Source organism: Numida meleagris, chromosome 6 (assembly GCF_002078875.1).
Source record: "Numida meleagris isolate 19003 breed g44 Domestic line chromosome 6, NumMel1.0, whole genome shotgun sequence".
In the NCBI taxonomy this organism is placed as follows: domain Eukaryota; kingdom Metazoa; phylum Chordata; class Aves; order Galliformes; family Numididae; genus Numida; species Numida meleagris.
The window spans coordinates 38,359,269-38,380,066 of record NC_034414.1 but is presented as its reverse complement, the minus strand read 5'-3'; the positions used below and the strand labels follow the sequence as shown (position 1 = coordinate 38,380,066).

At 38.0% G+C, this 20,798-nt stretch overlaps 1 long non-coding RNA gene across 1 annotated transcript in view; it reads left to right on the top strand.

Moving 5' to 3' along the window:
- LOC110401958 overlaps positions 1-17,740 on the top strand; it is a 59,651-nt gene extending 41,911 nt beyond the window's left edge. The window contains exons 2-4 of the long non-coding RNA XR_002440716.1: positions 5,006-5,101; positions 14,482-14,576; positions 16,142-17,740. This is a non-coding gene — a long non-coding RNA (uncharacterized LOC110401958). The remainder of the gene's footprint in view (positions 1-5,005; positions 5,102-14,481; positions 14,577-16,141) is intronic.

Below are 20,798 nucleotides of genomic sequence, written 5' to 3'. Positions count from 1 at the left end.
TTATTTTAGCAAGCTGATAACACGAGGAGTGAAAAATAAAAATAAAGATAGAACAAAAACACTTTCAAAACTGTTCTTTCCAGCACTGAAACAAGCTGCCTTGTGAATACACCTGATTCAGCCTCAAAGGGTGTTTTGTATTTGCTCTGCACAGACTAGGATGTGAGTGTAGTGATGAGTATCTATAAATATATACATATATATATATATATACATAATTCTCTCCAAAAGAAAGTCCTCCTATTTGTTTCCATGAAAACCACAACAGATACAAAGAGCACAATAACACCATTTGATAGAGCAAATTCTCAGCTACAGAACACCATTTTTCAAAATGGTCACCACCATTAGCTATGCATTTTTTCCAGCGATGAACAAGGGTCTGCATGCTGTTCTTGCAAACACCTGCATGAGTGGAAATGGCCCACTGTCACTGTTAACACTGCTGAAACATACCACCCAGCCCTCGCTGCACTCACATTCGCTGTTTGGTCTCCATAAACATTCAGCAAGTGTTGATGAATGTCAGTGGGAGCCATTTTTTCCACATGGATGAATTTATTTACACCCCTTTGCTTCATCTGCACTTCTGTGTTAGATACCATTTTGTCATACTGCCCCTCTGTCACACAGAAACAACATGAAATGGCAGGATGGTGAGAAGGTTCAATCTCTACTGCCTTACCACTAAAAGCCACCTCTGACCTTGTGGACCAGCACAATAAAATAGGAGGCATTACATTTGGAGCAGCCGAAACACACATTTCTATTCCTTTTTCCTGCTTTGCCTTATTTCCCAGGAGAATAAGTGTTGTGCCTTTGCGGATATTTGGTCGTGCCACAGAATAATGCTTTATTAAAATGCTGTAGTCGCTACATTAGAAAAGCTAATAAAGTAGTATATAGTAGTATTTTCCAACAAGTTGAGTTCTACCTTTTTATCACTTTTTTTTTTCTTTTTTAGTTTTTGGAAAACTTATATGTTACAGGAGTGCCTTTCCCTGTCTGTCTACTCCTATCAGGATGAGGTACTCTAGGGTACAGTTGTTCCCTCCATACATTACTAAAGTAAGCACGCACACAGGCACTCAGACAGTCTTCTGGTGCAGATCTGCAATCTTTTGAACATTTGAGTAAGTACATTGATTCATATGCATTCAAGATGTTGTAGTTCTGAGTTATCAATTGTATCTTCAATATATAATTTAATTTTCTTTCTCTGTATTTCCTGAACAGGTTACAGATAGAGATTTTAACATTCTCCTCATACAGATCTTCCCACTAGGCTTCAATACCACCTGTTAAATCAAATCTTTTCTCATCAATTAGAATTACCAGTTCCCTGAGCTCATTAGTCAGTCCTCTAGTCTGGGTAAATATTTAGTGAAAAATGTCTTCTCTTCACTTTCCTTCCCATATCAGACCACTTTGTTTTTGAATTTAAATGGTTACTACCTTGACTATTTTTAAACCCGTTTCATGTTGCTACTTACCTTCCTGGTTATCCAAGCTAGTCTCTAGCTGAGAAAATTAGCTCCCTGCCCATAAGATACAGCCTGTTCTGGACAAATGGCACCGATTCCCAGTGAACTATCACAAAGTTCAGTGCTCCAGAAAACCAAAACCTTCTCTTTCCCTCCAGTCAGCTGTACAACCTCTCATCCCCAAGATTTTCCCTCTGTTGCTCACAACTCAGAAAAATAATCTGAACTTTCCTTTGCTTCTCTTCTGTAGCTCCCACACCTTCATGATCAGTGCTGTTCCACATTGGAACAAAAGATATCTGTACTGTCAGCAGAGAAAGATTTGCCCTGATTTGCCCCACCCAACATTACTGTTACACTTCCATATTTTTTGCATATAGAATAATTTAAGTTGCAAGAGACCTCAGGGTGCCACCCCACCAGCCTCTGCTCAGGGTGGACTTTTACATCTACTGCTGCTGTGTGTGATTTCTGCAGGGCAGTGACCATGCCTCGTGTACCAGAGTCTTTACAGAATCGAACCTTAAGAGCTACAGCTCTTCCCATTAGCACCTGTGAGGCACTGCATCCTGCGGAAATGATTAGATATGATCTCTCAACAAGAGCCTGGAAACCTCCGCATTATCTGAAAAGGAGATTTTATAGGACACTTAAAAAAAAATCCTTCTCACATAGTTCTGCACTGGTACATCAGCTACAGTAAAATTAAACTATAAAAAAGATGAGCAAGAGCTAATAGAGATAAAAGGTTACAGTAGGATTTCTGAACATTACAGCTCTGCCATGACTTTACTATCTGTCCTTCTTTATATAAGGGGGAAAATGACCAAAATAATTAAAGTTAGCAATGGCCCTGTCATGAAGGAGGGATCAGCCTGGGTATAGAAATGATGTACTACCAACTGCAATAAAGATCTTATCTATATTCCATGATTTAAAAGTTTAATTAAAAATTGAGGCCAAAATCACCCTAAGTGTATCATCAGGTTTCACTAAATGGATTTAAGAATCACATACATAGAAAGACCTGCACAGCAGAGCAGAGATAAGGCTAGAACTTAGTGCTGCATTACTGATAGCCCAGTAGAGAGTCAGAACTAATTTTGGTGTAACAACAGCCCCCACATTAATAGTAACAAAACGTGCTGCACTTGTCTTCCATCTTGCATCTTGAGTTTTACAACAAGTCTTGCAACTTATTTATAGCTTTTTAAACTCCGCTCTTCACCTCACCTCTGGACAAACGTTTGTATGTTATTACCGAATTCATTCGCCCATTATTTCTACACATCGAAATCAATTGCACCACTTCAGAGCTATTTTTTATAGCAGGTGCTTTAGTGTTAGGCTACTACAGGAAACAGCACTATTCTCAGTTTAGCCACAAAAACATTCTTTAACAATGAACTTGTGTAAGGTCATGCACTAGTTGGTGTTTGCAGTTCATAGAATTTCTTGATAATAAACACAGAATTTGGAGACTAATCACTTCAGCTGTGTGTTTATCTGTCTATGGTACAAACAAGCAACAAAGCATAATGTACAGAGAAACAAAACACAGCTTATATAGAAACACTCTAAATTTCACAAACAATTGTATCTGAGAGCTGTCTACCTCTCCCATCCATTTCTTCTAAATTGCTGAATTTCTTAAAGTTCTCCTCTCAAACCAAAATGAAGCGATTAATGAAAGCATCTCAGGAATCAAAGATGGCCAACAGCAAGTTAGGAAAGACCTGAGAACTTTCTAAAAGTTAAGAATGTTTCTGAGAAGGAAATAAAGCAGTGTATGAATTTTTCCCAGAAGGGCCTGAGTGAGAGCCTGCAGACAGAGATAATGTCCTTGTTGTTGTGGCAGTGTTAAAAAGTGTCCTGACTGTCATGGTTTTATGATTTTCGGTTATTTTACATCATAACATCATGTAATGAATGTACCCGGTTCTCAGAAGAGAAGGACTACTACATTCCCCACGGTACTTTTCTCCTCTGTTACCATTTTTTCCAGCCGGAGGGAAAAGATAAAAGCTCGCAGTATAAAAACTTGCAGATCACAAGACCTCATTCCTTTTTCCGCCGTCTCTCGTCCTGGCAGCACCTCGCTCTCCAGCCGTCTTATCGTCGGTAGTAGAGTAAGGCCTACCTTGATTTTGGGACATTCTCTCTCTCTGTATTGGATTTATCAGCTTAAATTGTAATTATATTGTATTATAGTGTGTTGTTTTGCATTCTGATATCTTATTTAGTAAATTAGTTTGTTTCTCCTCAGATTGTTGCCGCTGTTCTTTGCTCTCAGGGCCATCTCCTTACCCTTTTCCCCTTTCCCCTTTTCCCGGGACGTGGGCCCGTGGGTCCCCCGTCCCCTTTGTCACGGAATCAGGCCTAATGCCCATAAACCATTGACACCTGACAGACTGGTGAACTCAGCTGTAGCACCCATCCTAGACAGAAAGCATACAATTATCTGTCTCTTCAGTAGTAGAAGTTACTGGAATACTGCAATTCTGTCATCTTCTGCCTCACCTTGCTGGGTGATCTCAAAATCGCCCAAATCAAATCCAAGGTCTCAAGTCCTTTCACTGAAGTTATTTATGGTCTGGGCCCAGGATAATTACAACAGCTGCTGAGATCTGGAAAGACCTAGCAGTAACTTCTGGAAGTGTAGGGGTTCCTCTCAGGAAAACACAACTTTCCTAGGGGCTGGTCCAATCCGTGAAGTAAACGCTCCCAAGAACAAGGAACCTTGAACATCACTGAAATCTTCACCTTCTCCTCTAAGGTCAAGGCAGATATCCTTCTGTTTTTATGTACATGTAAAAATCTACCCCAACAAAAACCCTATCTAAACAAAGCACCTTACTGAGCACATTACACTCCCTTCAGGGAGCATCAGAAGACAAACATATGACAGGTGGCATTTAAGATGCTTAATGCACTGATGAATGGTACTCAAATACTGTAGTGATAAACATGGTGGGAGAGGCTATAGAGAGAAAAACAGCTAGAATATATCACGCCAGGGTTATACAATAACGTCCTGACAATGTGAAGGAGGTCTGCAGGTAAGTCCTGTGTAGGGAGAGGTACATGCAATGGATTCTATCACCTCCACTACAAAATCACAAACTTGTTAAAAATGTTGCAGTCATCTCAACTTAGTAAGGATGTGTTTAACAGTTTTTAACTGAGAGTGACACACTTACTTTAAAAGCTTGCAAAGAAGCCTCTGACCCTCAGAAAAGTCTTTTTTCCTCCATTCAGTTCCATGTATCTGTGGTGTTGTCCATTTGATAGACGTGTTATTAAAGGGTAGCTGGTAACCTGCTATTTTTGATGAATGTACAGCATGAGATAAAGTGGCTGCTCAGCTGCTAAGTACTTCGATAGAGACAGTTTCACTTAAATAAATGTGTTTAAATATTTGGGGCACTGCTTGCAGTTTAAAGACAGGGAAAGAGAAGAAAAGGGGCAAAGAGAAATAGCTTTATGCTAATCTGCAATTCAGCTTCTTTTTTATTTTACAGTGAAAGATGGCCTCTCCCTCCTGCATAATTAGGAGATGGAGGCAAGTCTGGAACATGAAGGAGAAGAGGGCGAGAGGTCCCGTAATAGCATGCTGGGTAAGTGAGGCTATATTATTAGCTTACTCAACATTTTTTCTCAGGAGAAGAGTACCTTCCGAACTTCTGAGTACTCATCTTTTTTGTAATAAATCGTTGGATGCTTCTACCTCCCTGGTGTGCCCAGAGAATCAACATGTATAGATCACATCTGTGCTGCTACTCAGAACGTTGTACTCACTCCCTGCAAAAATCACAACCTTTTCTGAATATAGTAACTCTTGTTGCACCTTCTGTAGTCAAAGATAGAAGTCTGTAAATCAGGTACAAGATTTAAGATCGTGTAAAGCTGTTGGTTATTCACAAAATTCTATACTGAATTAAATGTGTAGCCTGCCAGAGGAGACAAAGAATCATGGAATATTTTGGGTTGGAAAGAACATTAAAGACCTATTACAAGATAAACTGTAAAGACTATTATAAAACAAGTGTTTATTTCGTAGGAGAGTACATTTGGAAAATTAACCTGAAAGCAAGTTCCTCCTGTCATTTTTCTGACCAATCCAGCTTTACTACAAATATGTTTTAAGTTTGTGATCCTTTTACTAATACACATTTTCTAAAAAAGATATCAACACACAACTGTAGCACAGAAACTAGATACTTTAGAGGAAAAGTCTATTAGGAAAATCTGAAAGAAAAACCGTTTGACAGCCCACATAAAAAAATAACTTGGCTATTAGTTCCTCTGACCTCATTATTTTTTATTTCGCTCTGAATTCAGCACTGAAAGTAAATTAAAATAACAACAACACTCAGGGGAACAGTGTAATTAATATATTCATGTGTGATTATATTGCATATGAAACTTTACGGGCAATGAGTCAGAATGTTATCTTATGCCAGTGTGAACACGTAGTCTGTCATAGTTTTCTATTAAATGACAATCTGAAAAGGCTCGGATTGGTCAAGAATAAACTGTTCCAAGAGAGATGCTTTGTAAAATTACAGCTATTATTTTTATGCTTAGACTGTTTTCTTGAAGCAAATATATTAAATTTTTGATATAGATAATCCACACCAAAACATCATCATGATTTCAAAATATTTGCAGAAATATTTAGAATGTGATGACGTATTGACTGAGAAGAAGAAAGTGAGTAGAAAGGAGAAGCAGTGAGCTAGAAAGAACAGTGCGGATAAGAAAAATGAGATTAGTAACGAAAGATTTCCAAGGAAGAGAAATCTAGACTAACAGAACACACAAACAAACAACAAAAAAAAAGATGTCCAGACAGTTTGCAAAACACAGAACATAAGGCTTAAAATGTCTTGTGAGGGAAAAATCAACGCTTCTTCCAATTTAATAAAACTATGATTAGGAACTGCTACATTCCTACTATTAGAGGAAGAATGTTTATGTGGTCAAAAAAAACCATGTGGGCATTTCCATACTGAAGTTTCTCTTTCTCATTTCTGATTTGGAATTCTATTTTCCCTATGAAAAAAAAAAATGGAATGGGTGTGAAATCAAAAGCACAGGAAGGTTGTTAAAACCCCAGGGCAGGTCTCTCCTGGTATTAATTAACTCTTTATCATTATTTGGGATTCACGATTCCTTTCTTCAGGAAAAGAGTGAAAACCTTACAACTTAACAATCTCTTGAAATGAGAAAACTGCCCTGCTTCTGGGCAGGGTGATCCAAGGAAAGAGTGTGAGCTGTGTGAGCTGTTTGGGCTTCATCCCCCACTGCGGAGTTATTAGTAATCAGCATTGCTTGGAAAAGCTGCTTCTTTCACTCCCTTAGCTTCCAAATCTGAGGGTTGAGGACACTTGCTACTTGCTTCTGGAGCAAGGGCGTTTGTACAACTTCTCATGCGGTCACAGCCTCTTAAACTTCTTTTCTGCAAAGACTTGCCTGTGCATTACAGTTACACCCACACTGGCGATATGCTCCATCTCTCCTTGGAGCAAAAATGATGTGAGAGAAGCTTAGTTGTAAACCTGAGCCAAGGCTAAGATCCTGCAGAACCCCAGTTTCACTATGGAGATGGAGAGAGCATAAGTGCCTTTGGGCCTTATGGTAGCATCATTTTGCAGTAGCACTAAAGGTACCTTAAAACCCCATACAATCACACCTTGAAATGTGACTTTCAACACACAGTAGAAGAAGACATTCCCGGAAAGAAACAGTGGTTGAAAAGAAGCTTCCAAAGAGAGGAAAGAAATTATCTGAAGGCAGACAAAGGGACATGAACAATCACTGATGACTCACTGCCACCACTTGACACAATGAACTCACACTTGATTCAAATAGAGATATCACACTGCTCTAGAATATTGTAAAACACTACCTTAAAAGACAACTTAAATGACAGATTAAAGGGGTGGGTTTTTTTGGAAAGCACATAAATTGGTATTAAAGCTAAAAGTTATAATAGTTTAAATGTGCCATAATTTGACATTTTTGACAAATAATATAAAGACAAAGTTTATACCAACTGCAATTATGCTGTTAGACAGAGAGAACTGAGAAACATTCTACCATTCTATGGTAAAGATTTACTTCCAATAATTAGTTGATTTAAAGGTAGCTGACATACCATGAAGACACAGGAGGCGCTGCCAAGTCTCTGTTGTCTCAGGAAACACATCAGAAGAAATGACAGTGAAAACAATTTGTATGGCCTAAAAATCACAAAACAGAAAAGAAATACTGTATACTTAAGAATACACTCTTTCAGCACAAAAATGAGTTATAAACAGTAAGTACCAGAAAACAGCTTTTTTATTATGAGCTGGTACTACTTAAGAAGATGATAATCATGAATCACAACTTTAATGTGTAAGTGATAATAACAGAACAATGTATTTTCAAGTGCTTGAGTCACAATTTTTTGTATTCCATTTGGAATAATCCAAGGAAGTGAAATAACATGCTTGTGTAAAAAGGAGAAGGAGGTGTGGCTAGGGTTATAAGGTAAAACCTCCTACAACAGAACTCGAAGCTGCAGTGCTCACTTACAGCTATTTCTAAACAGAGCAGCATGAATCATATTAGGCCAAATTAGATACAGAGGAGTTTCTTTGTTATTTCACAGCACTCCATGAAACTAGAGCCACTCTCTTACATTCAGAAAGCTTCTAAGCTGCTGCGAAAGAACAAAAGAGGGAGAGAGCCAGCAGAGCAGGAGGAGGAAGACAAACCTGTGCTCAGACTACAATGTCTGTAATCATGTTGAAGGGCTCTGTGGGAGATACACGGTGGCACCTGTGATGACTGAAATCTTTTTTAAAAAAGAGTCCTCTCCTGAGGCACCTTGCAGGGTTACCCTTTCCCCAACCAGCATAACATAGCTCCATCAGGATTAGAAGTCACACCACCACCTGTCTTGAATACACATTCCAGTCAGCTGATACCGGCTTGCCTAGTCAAACACAAGTTTTTGCATCATAGGGCTGAGTAAGGCTGTTTTAGTAGTAACTAAGATTAAGTCATGCACAAGTAGCAAAAGTAAAGTCATCATACTTTATTGTGTTTGTATGTGAAAATTGCAATTAAATGAGAATTCTCTAAGCTAATGTAATTTCAAACAAGCAGACCTTGAGGGTAAATATTTTGTTCAGAAGTAAGGTAATTTAGTGATACAAGTTACAAAGAAACAGGCTTTCAAATTTGTTGTGAAATTAGATGATTCCTACAGATTCCATCCAGCTGGGTGTAGCATGCAGGCTAACTTCCAGCACTGTGCTATTTTTAATAGAAATGTAGATAACCTAAGTTTGTAGTAGCATTATTCCCCTCTTTGATACTTTTCTGCTTCTCAGGTCTGTTTCAGCAAGACCCAGTATCAGGTGCTATTCTGTCTGTCTAGAAAGCAACAAACATTCTCACTAGAACAAATGCCATCCCTGGATCCATAATCAAATGTCTTCTCTGCAAACTTCTAATAGGAAGTGGAGGGATCGCTGACTTTGGCATAGCAAACTGTGAAAGCAGTTGTATAAACAGCATATCAAGCCGCAGAAAATTACAAGAAAAAATTGGTTTGCATTCAGCAAGCAGGCAGCAAGTGTTATATCATACTATAGGTCCTCAAAAGATACTAAAATGCCTCATGTCCAGTGGTTTCAAAGGAAATAAGATGTACATATTTGTGTAGGTCATGGATCTGGCAAGATCCAAGTTTAAGAGCAAAGCTTCAAAGCAAGATAGGGAACATGATACTGATCTCCCACTTGAGAGCTTTTCTTTAAGATTAATTCTTGAGATTCCAAACCACCTAAGCTTACATTACAACTGAAAGAAACACATAAGTTTAAATAACAAACGATGTTGCAAACATAAATTTGAAAGGCTGTGGTAGTACATGGAGAATGGACCTTTTTAAAAGATAATGGTAAAGTAAGGGGAGATTTAGGTTAGATGACAAGGAGAAAATTTTCACTCAGAAGGTGGTAAGGCACTGGCACAGGCTGCCCAGAAAAGCTATGGATGCCCCTTCCCTGGTGGCACTCAAGGGACTGGGTGGGTTTTAAGGTCCCTTCCAACTCAAGCCTTTCTATGATTCTGTGAAAGAGCAGTTAACTGGGTGTCATTGATAGGAAGGCTGACATACTGCAAATAAATGTATGCCCTCATAAACCTTCAGAACATTTTCCTGTAATCAGAATGCCTCTCCAAGCAAAATCCTTACATAACCATAATCTGCAGCGATGTCTAGGATGCAGCTGCAGACAACCATGCTGCACGCAGCTGGTAGACTTTCCTAGCTGGAATGTCATTAACATTACGACAATTGTTTTCCCACTTAATCATTGGGTACTTCCCTTAGTCCTCCTTTGGAAGGATTCATTTTTGCTGTGCAGGCTCTTATCCTTAACATAATGAAATTAATGCTGAGCATTAGTCAAACACATCTCAGGATGTTTCTTTCTTGCAATATTTTGAATTGTTTGTAATCTAGTATCTTTCTTCCCAAATGCTGAACAGCAACCTGCCTCTGTGGAGAATACAGAGTGTTAGAAATATCTGAAATGAAGTCTTTGTCTGTGACAAATTCTTGTTGTGATGGGAGTACTTTCAAGTAACCTCAAGACTTTGTTCTGCAGTACTGCACTCAAGAGGGAAAGGCATGCCGCAGATCAAGCCAGTACAATAGCATTTGTCTTGGTCTACAAGGAGCCACTTCCTGAAAACAACCTTTCCTGTTCACTGAATAGAAAGGGATCTTGGACAATCAACTTGGACTAGGTGTATGATTTTGACATGGCCAAGGCTACTGAACAATATCCAATGTGAGAATCATAACAAAAACACAGTAAAAACTACATTTAAAAATTGTCTTATTTCATCAAAACACCATTAAATGAGGATATAATATCTGTTCTTGAAAATAGCACTTCATTTTTGGACAGAATGAAACAGAATATTGGGTATCCAAGGATCTGAGTTCCACTTTCAGATCTACCACTTGCAATACTATCCTCAGCAAGCCCCTTAACTTCAAACCCCTGCTCCTAAACTGTTATTTATTCATTAGGTATCATTCATGATTTTTGAAAGCTCTATAGGTCATGTAAGGTGATCCAAAATAGAACAGAAAATAATAAGTAATAGTAATTGCTAATGACTGAAAAGAAATTGCAGTTACTTTGTTGTTAGCCGCAGGTGACTCTCACTAAAAAAACTGCATTTAAAAAACAGACAACTAAGTTTTACTCTTTGATATTCATATGTAAAGCCAAATAAAATATAATCTATATTATTATTTTCTCCTCATCTAGAGTTACAGCTGCATATCAGTGATTTCCAGGCCATCATGATGCAGCCTGAAGCACTTCTAATGAGGTTTACAAGTGCAGACTGTCTGCTTTGTTGGATTGTTTTTAAAAACAATTTCTTTCCAATTACCATCTAAAATAACAGTTTCTCATGCAAATGAAAAATCCAAAGACCTTTGGTTGGGAAACAAAGCAGTCCCTCGACCACTTGCATCATTTATCTCACAGGGTCAAAATACAGATGGATCAAAATACTTCTCAAGATAGTACATAGATTTAGACCATTAATGACAACTGGCAAACACAGGAACCAGCACTATATTAACACAGACAGCAGGGAGATTTGATAGGCAATATGCATGTGTGTGCATGTATAACTGCGAATTATCTCCTCTCCTCCATGTGACTTTCAAGATCCTGGAAAGGGAAGAAAAATGTGCTTGCTATGAAAATGACAATAAAAATACATTTATTTTAATCTTGATAGAAATTGGCCTTTTTTTCCTCCAAAGTCAAATATGTCACCTTGTCCTTCGAATTGCTAAATTACAGGAAACACTGTCCCCTCAGTACTCTTTTCTTCTTATCTTTCACATCTTTCTTTCTTGGATTCTACAACACTCACTTTCTCCTTTCCCACCGTCTTCTTGCTTCTGTCCTCAGTTACCCAAATCCCAATACTAAGTACTTTCAACGTACAGCTAGCTTCAGCTGTCATCTCTGTCCAGAGGTACATTTCTTAACATCCCTACTGCAAGGAAAAGGCATAAATATTCAAAATGTGCTGCAACCACTGAGGAGAAACTAGTGAGAACGAAAACATGACCCCCAGACGTAGGCCAAGGCTATGGAAAGGTTACAAGGAGAAAAATCTCAAACAAAACTGAACCCCAGGAGGGAATACATAGACCCTGAGTTTTCCATACAATTAGCCTTTGATCATCAAGGTGGTCAAATGCTTCTCTTTGATTCTTCAGTTTCTACTACTTCTTACTGTCTATGTAGTACTAACATTCGGGTACTATAGGACTTAATTCATGAAAAATTATTGTAAACAAAGTGATTCCCACTTACTTGTCTTGTGTCTGTTTAATTTGTACATTTGTTGAAAGGATTGTCAGGTCTCCATTTGTTGCTTATCACCTGAATCTTCCTAATAAGCGAGAAAAAAAAAAAGCATACATTTCTGTTTCAAATAGACTTTGTAGCTTTAAAATCAGGTGTAGTGTGTGAAAGAGAGACTAAGAATGTGTAAAGGCATGTCTCGGTATAATCTGCTCTGTTAAGTTTATGTTCTTTTTTACTTTAGGACAGTAGGATAGCATATGCCAAAGACAGTATTTGTTAACTGTTTACCACAATTAATATAATTAACACTCTGCTCAAAAGGAGAGGAAGATGTTCCATATACCTTAATGTAAAAATATCTTCCCAAAAGGATGAGTTTCCCTGGAGTTACGTATTTCAGATCAGATGTGAACTCTGCCTATGCTGCCAGATTTGCAGGTATGTGAGTTCCTGGCATTACTTTCCAACCCATCTTTCTGTGCACCAGGTACCATATGACTATGTCATAAGAGTAACCCAGATGTCTGGAAGAGAACTCACTACCACACCGAAGTAATCTGCCACAGAGTGCTGAAAACCTATCCAGTCTATTAAGCACACCACGTTTCTTGTGGGTGACATGCTAGTTACATTTATTTTCTCAGTGCCTTGTTACCACACATTTAGACTCTCATTGAATTTGTCTCCACTCCAGAACAGCAACAGAAAGTCACTGGATAAGTATTTGTCACCACTATATTTCCTCTCATCAGCAGCAAGACTGACTCCATCTGTTCTTTAATATGACCCAGGGAGATAAGTAGTAGCTGAGGTAGAAAGAGGAAGCACTCTTCTTCTGTGTACATAAAGGAAATGTATGGTTCGCCGTACACAATTACTAACATCTTGTGTCTGCACAGCACCTACATAGCTGAAAAAGTCAACACTTCACCAGCTGTTAAAAATCATATTGCTCAATGGAGCTCTATTTTTAGACATTGAGGTTTCTTTTACAAATATTTCCATTCAAAGTTGACAAATTACTTGATGTAACCAAAATGCTATCATTATAAAATTTTAGAAGTACTTCTGTGGTGAACACAAGGAATGGAAACCAAATATATGAGTTTGCCACAGGTACGGAGGATTTTTAAAATGATCCTAGCTGAAGATTCACAGAGAAAACAAAAAATTAAGTTAAACAGGCTTCTAAATCACTTTCAGTGTCTAATCTAGTTAAGTTATATTTATAAATTTGCCACCTTATCATAATATTTACTCAACAGTTTGGAAATAGGATCTCAATCCTCATAATATTTTGCATTCAAAGATAAAGCACGAAAGCTCATATCATTTGAAGCTCTTAAAAGAAGGGCAAGCAAGCTGAAAATAATTAATTCATATTGAAGATGCAATGTAGAAAGAAAAAAACCTCAATAAAGAGACAGAAACAACTTGAAATCTTTCACAATTTGAAATCTCAACAGCAGGTGCCCCATATTATGAAATAAGCACACTGGATATTTGAAGCATGCATGCATTATTTAGCACCGAGACATCCACGGAACCTTATACTTCCACGACTTAATATATTAGTGTTTTGAGATGTCTGCACTATAGCCTGAGATTCATTTGATGTACAGCCATGATTTCTCCTCCAAACTGTCATTTTAACAATATTCAGCTTTTCGATTTGATATAGACATAAAAATAATCTATTCCTTGTGTCATAAGGTTGCTTTTCTTGCTGCAAATGAAAGTTTTGTTCAAATTTCATTAGCTTTGTTAAGACAGATTCTGCTTTTGGTTTTATACCCAGACTCAATCTTTTGTAAAAGGAAATTATTCCTAGCTGAAAAAAAAAGTGGTACACAGATCATGACTGTTTACCTTATTCACTCGTCTATGCAGTAGCCTGACATGCAGACTTCAGAGCATGCCTTTCCTTCACGTTGGCTTTCAGAAAGGATGATTCAGGTGTTGTTTTTACTTTTCTACCAGTTGCCATTGGGAGCTCTCTAGGAAGAGAATCCTAAAGCTTCCCAGTCAAAGAGATTAACCTGTAGTGCTTAAAATTAATAGTTTAGACAAGTGCCATTAGCTTGTCACTTTGCATAAATCCTTCCTGCAAGTGTTTTAGCTGGGTGTCACCACCTTGAGAAGAAGAATTAAGAAGGCATTCATGTTTTTATGGCTTGGTTCCCACCAGCACTAGGAAGGTTTGCCTAGAAGTACCACTCACTGAGATCCAGATGGCAGTTTCAGGCATCAGACAGGCAGCACATCCTAAAAAATCTCCCTTCAGGTAGTAAGCTAGTACATACCTGATTGCATGGCTATAGCTGCTCTGATGCAGAGGCACAAATATTCCATGCCCCACAGAGCACTGTCAATAAAGCAATGCTTGTGATTGAGCCATTCTGTGAAACGTGATCTCCCACATCCACTCCTAGGTCATGGCAACTCAGCCTTAACATCTCCCTGTTGTAGTTCAGAAGGGCTCAGAAAAGTTATTCAGGACTGTAGTGTCTTGCTTAGTTCTGCCGCAGGTTTTCTTTACTAAATGCTGTACTTTTTTTGAACTGTCTCAAACTCCGTATTTCTTCCAGGTACAAATTACCCACCCTTCCTTCCGCTCCAGCACTGGCTGCATGTGGCATGATGCAGGATCAGGCACACAGCTCTGCACCTTCTACTGTGCGCAGTGAGTGTGGCTGCATCTGGCTCCAGTCCTCCTGCTATCAACAGATAGTTTAAGACAAAAACTGCAGTGATAAATGTATCCACTTGGTTCATACTTTAAATTGGAGATAAGAAATCTCTGCTTTTTTTACTAGCAGAACAAACTAGGTTTATATTAATAGTTTCCTAAAACTGCCATTTAGCATCTGATTTGCACATTCAGAAATCTCCAGAGGTTAAAATGTTAGGTTTTGATCATTGTGTTTGGACAGAAAAAATAAATATTCACATAGCGCAGCGAATTTCTATTTACTTACCAGGATGTCTTACTTCATCTGTTACAAAATGGATGGGGACATTTTCCAGGAAAGACAGACACCTCCTGGCTGAAGCTGGGTGTGGAGAAGAGGATATTAATTGCTCAGTGCCGGCTATGTCTCCCTAGAACTAGAATGAACCTAGAGCTGTAGTGTGAGGTTTCTGGCTCTTGCATGTCACCACTGCAGACTTTTTCTGGCCAGATTTCTGCATCTAAAAAACATATTTCAACTGGGCACAGAGATTCTCCATTTAGTGCTGTGCTAAGTCTGACAGTAAACAGTAGGAAACTTCTTAACTAAGAGCACCATAGCCCACATGGTTTCATGTTAACCACAGGAACTTGTCCTTTCTGCTCCAAAAAAGCACAAGCAACTAAGAAAATTCTCCATTGTTTGTTAGAAATATATTGTAATATCCATTATTTGTCAAGAAGAGGTTCAGACATACTAGAAAACCATTAAGTGTGTATATATATACGTACACGCAAATTTATATACATAGATATGTTACATACCTGTGTGCATGTAAATACACAGTCCAGCATAGTAATATAGGCAGTTGCTCGTGGCAACAAATGGCTGGGGCAGGAAAATAACCAAGTGTTTCTACATAAGAGTCTTGAAAACTCCCAGGCTGCTGCATTTTAGAGTGCATCTGACAGAACGGTGTCCCCTCTAATCAGCAGCAATCATTTTCCCATGATTTCGCCTCTTTGTTAGCAGCAGGGTCAACAAAGTTGACTGTCCCCATCCCCTTCAAATTTCTTTTTCTTGAGTCAAGAGTTGCCCAACTTGGTACCCTTCTGTTATTCATTGCTGCCACAAGCTATGAAGCTTTGAATTAACTTTAGAACAATCAACTTGGTGAGAAGATTGCAAAATCCAGGGAGATTTTGTTGTGCCCAGGTGCGTATGCAGAATTCCAGACCTCTATCCATCAGGAATGAAATGAGTTGATGGGAAAGCAAAATTTGTCCTAGATGGGCCACGTTAACAATGATCAATTGAGAAATCTTTACTTTGTAAACTTTGAAACCATAGTCCAGCTTAAGCCATGGAACACCGTGGAACTATCTGCATATCCTTGTATTCAGAAAATAAGTTACAAAAAACCACATTTTTTTGAAAGAGAAATATAAACAAATATAACAGAAAAGTTAATAGTGGTGTAAGTGAGAATTGGAGAATTTGACTCAGCCCTAGGCAGTAAAATCAAAGTCAAAACATTTCAGATTTTCTTCTTTACTATCACTTTCTGTGTTTGCAGGTTATGGTATGAGAACTACAGAAACATACACCGAACCTGTGCAGGATTATAAACTTGTAAAATAAAAAAATAATAGCTGTAGAACTTCTGAGCCCAGAGGTCCTCCGCTTTGTATTTAAAACAAGAAAGAAAAAAAAAAAAACCTCACTTATAAGCAAAATATGTTGGAAGGTTTTAAACAAAATTTTGATATAAAGGAAAAGGATGGTATAAATGTCACTCTTAAGTCCTGCTTTATAAAAAAAAGATTGCTGCTTGCGGTGCTGGGTATGCCTAGCAGCATATGCAGCATATTCATTTTCCAGCACAGCTTTTGGCTTAATGCAGTGAAGACAACATTACTGATTGTTGTCATGACATTTGCCTCTGCAAGATTAAAGTGTTTCCATTCTAGCTTCCGCAGCTATTATTGAAATAACATAATTTGTGAATTATATGAATTTGCACCTTGCCTAGGATAATGAGTTAACGAGGCATATGTATGAAGAACAATGTTTCATTATTAGCTGTAAAAAATATGAAGATCTTCAATATGGGCATCACTGCAGCTTGTGCATGATTCTTTGCTCTATTTTCATGTTCTGATGTTGATGAAAAGAAACAGCAGTTGTATTGTGGCAGCACAGCACTGAGCAAATTTCACTCTCATAATAGTTTCCGCAGTGTTTGGCCATCAGAGAGCAGTAACAAATCCCAGCAGTGCCATCTGAAACACTCATCTGGTTAATCTCTACGTGGCAACTGCATCTGCTCTCAGTGCCTACCGCCTGCACCCTTGCAGGTTTTCTGTAGGAAACCAGCTGATTCCAAGGCAAATTTACTTTTTTAATAAAAGTGGAATTCACAACCCACAGACAGTGAGGGCTGGGTTGCTCTGGAGCAAAATGCAGGGAACAAAGGAACACATAGAAGAGTAGTTGGCTGAGCAGCTGGGAAGGCTTCTCTCTTTCTCTGTTGACTACTGAAGGTGTTTGTAATGATTATATTCTTCCATTAGTTGCCTCAGACCAGTGTCTGACGCCCTCATCACATCCTCCACAGGCTTCCCATAGGTGCCTGTGCCACGCTACTCCAGTCACATAAGCTAATGGCAGACCACATGTTGGCCATTTAAGGTCTCGAAAAGCCTCTTACAGCAAAAAAATGGAAATAAAGCTGTCCTGCACTATACCTGGAAAAGATAACAGAGGGATATTTTAATTTTAAATTATTGAATGGCTATTACAAGCCCTTTCCAGATGATTAAAGCATGAGTGTTCATGAGTTTGCCCTTCTGAAAAGGAAACTGAAGTTAAACATAGTGAAAAAATGCATGGTTTAGAACACAAGAAACAGGCATGATTTGCTGATCCGTGGTTTGTCGTGTATGTGTAGTAGATCAAATCATATTTCTCATTATCCTTTTTCATCAGAAGCTGGGATGTTGTAATGCTGTCTGTATTTGCTTTTGATAATTGTGATTGTAGTCCACCAGCTTGTTCTGTTCCCCACAATGAAGAGCTAATTAAAAGGTTAAAGATATTCCCAGTCTGAAACTCCGTGGCCAATAAATTCAAATTGAGAATGAAAGGGTATTAAAGCTCAGGTACTGTGTATTAATGCACCTTGAAACTTACTTTTACATGGAAATAACAACATTGCATAAAACTGTTTTTAGAACCTTGATTCAAATAAAAATTAAACTATGTCTGAAGGCATTCCTGAATAATGTTCACGCATATGAGGGGAACATTCATATGAATAAGGGTTTTTCATAAGGGCACATTTGAGAAAAAAGACAAAAACAACACACACACAAAGCCCAACCAAACAAAATACATGTTAAATGCATACAAGTATGCATTTGTATGGTTACACATTTTAATGGACTTACCTGTTCACTCAGAAACCATGAATTTAGAGGTAAATACAATGCAATATGTTTTCAGTGACCAAACATAAAGAGTAGTTAGTCATTTAGTCATTTAGAAGCAGTAAATATTTGAGTGAATTTTTATATAAAGCAGTAAATTTTACTGAGAAATTTACACACTTGCAATACTTCTCTAAATTACTTTGGATGTTGGTAAGACGCTTATGAATAATTTCTGGATGTTTTGAAGCAGAGAAAGGAGAAGATACCTAAGGGGTTTTATTTTCATTTCATGGTTTTCTACCAGCAGCTTTCAGATAAATTACTTTCAACTTCTACAGCGTGCCATTCTGTTCATTTAATGGCACTATAAACAAACTACTTTAGAAAAATGGTCAAGTCTTTCAAATTTGTACTGGCTTTGCCTAACTCCTTTTTTAACTCTGAAATTATAGCAAACTAAGAGTCCTGTATAGGAATATGAACTGTTGTGATGGAGCTAAAGTTGCAGTATATATTTCAGACTTGGTGCCTATGAAGCGCTGGGAGAGGTTCAGTTAAAGGCTGTCCAAAGAACAGGATTGCATCTGCCACATGGTGGGAAAATTTTGGTGGAAAAAAGGCCTTTGCCTTGGGCAAGCTGACTTATTTACCTTAGAATTTTCTGACATGTTAACCACAGCAGCACAAAAAGTCCTCACACTCATAATCAGGTGAGCCCTTGGTTGTTGACTGTAACACTGACATTTTCTGATGGTCTTCACTGGAAAACGGAGAATCTGTGAGACTGAACGGATATTTTTTACCCATGACTTTTATCACTGACATCTTTGATCCAAACCAGGAAAGTTTTCTGAGGAATGGGAAGTCTTGGAAACCTTGCTAGCTGAGGCTGGGCTTCTGTGTTCCCTGAAAGTCATTTGCACAAGGATGAAGAGTCTCCAGCCCAGAGCTAAACCAAACTTTTGTTTCAAAAAAATCATTTAGCTTATCTTGCAGGCTTGCTATTCCACAGCCAAATTTGGACAGAAAATACCAAGATTACCTTTCAAATAATCCTACAAAAGTGTGGGCTGTATGGCAGAGTGGAAGGGAGTATGGGATTCCCTTGGTGCTACAGCTATTTGCACCTGCTTTGAGAAAGAAATAAATCTGCAGCAAATATAATTATTAGCTTTACAAATGTGCTGAGTCCGGCAATCTTTAGTTTGCTCTTAGTTTAGAATTTGCCATAACCTTCCTGTATATGACCCCATTTTCCATTTTCACATTCTCAGAGGCTAGTGAGTCTCTGAGGATTCAGTGACATGAAATGTGACACAGCTCTAAGATGAAGAACGTACTTGAGAAGCACAGTCTCTTAGCTTTGTAAGGTCATTCACTCCACACTTACCACTGGAGAAGTCATTACAGAAGTTACATAGGTCAAACTCAAAAAATACACTGCAGTAGGTTTGGTTTCTGCTGCGAAAAAGTTTAAAGGAAACATATGAAGCCTAGCAGAGCTTTCAGAGGAAGAGAACAAAATTTTGTCTGTCAGTCTGGGTGAACATCGAGGGAACATATGTTACACAGGAGAAATAGTGTACTTTACTAAAAACTCTGAAAAAATTCCACATAGTAATAAAAATTAGCTCTGTCCAACTATTGGCAGCAAATTTAGAACCTGGAGGTAAAAAAAATAATGACAATTTTTTTTCCATTCTTGACAAACCAAGTTAAAGACGTTTAACATCAACTTCGTATTTGGAAGTTTTCAAGAGCAAAAATTATTACCTGTATTGTTAAAGGCCATGGGAAACCAAAATACTGAGTTCATGAAATGTACATCATATGTCAGGGAAAATGCAAGTCTACTTCTACTTCTTGGCTGACAACAGAAGAAATTGTGTATTACATGGATACGAACATCTGCATGAAACAGAATTGGAAAACTATCAGTATAATTAACAGAAGATACAATCATCCACAGAGCTGGGAACAAAATGTAAATAAGCACGAATATAATAACGATAAACAGTTCTTCATTTGTGCAATGGGTCAAGTTTAGGTAAAAAGCCACTAGCAAGCACTGTAGGGAAACCATTTCAGTCCAATAACAGTACAAGATAACGTTTTTTCACTATTCAAAAGTGCTATTTTTAAATATAGAATCTGCCTGTTACTTTCTGAGTTATTTGGTTTAACTGTTCCAAATTTTCACAAATTGAATGATCAGAGAATGTAAAAATTCTACATCATAACCAGGAAAGACAGAGTAACTATAATTAAATGCTGTAAATACCTCAAGGTTTAAACAATGCAGAGCGAACAGCTATTGAACTAGCAAAAAACAAATCAGAATTGAAATTAGAGTGAATAAATACGGATTGTCCCAACTAAATGAAAGCTGTAAATTAGAGGAAAATGTGCAATGCTAATTTCATTAAGTACAGGAAATGTGAGAAAACCTGCACTTCTCAAGATGGAGTAATATACATATTTATGAGAAAAGTTTGTTGTCTCTGGCTTCAACAAACTTCACAAATCAAGATCCCAGTGTATCGACAGCCAAAGCTCCCGGCTGTCCTTCATAATGAAAAAAAAATATGATGAGGAGGGGATTTCCTTTTGGGAAAGTCATTCTGTCATGCCATCACCCATCAGCTATGCATCTAAGTCTTTGAAATATCTTCAAAATACACCACACAACCTTGAGCTCCATGTCTCTAATCCTTATCAGTGAGATACAGTTAGTGAATCTTTCTTTCTGCACATCTAACCTTTTCTCATGCCTTGTCTAGTCAGATGAAGATATATTTTAGG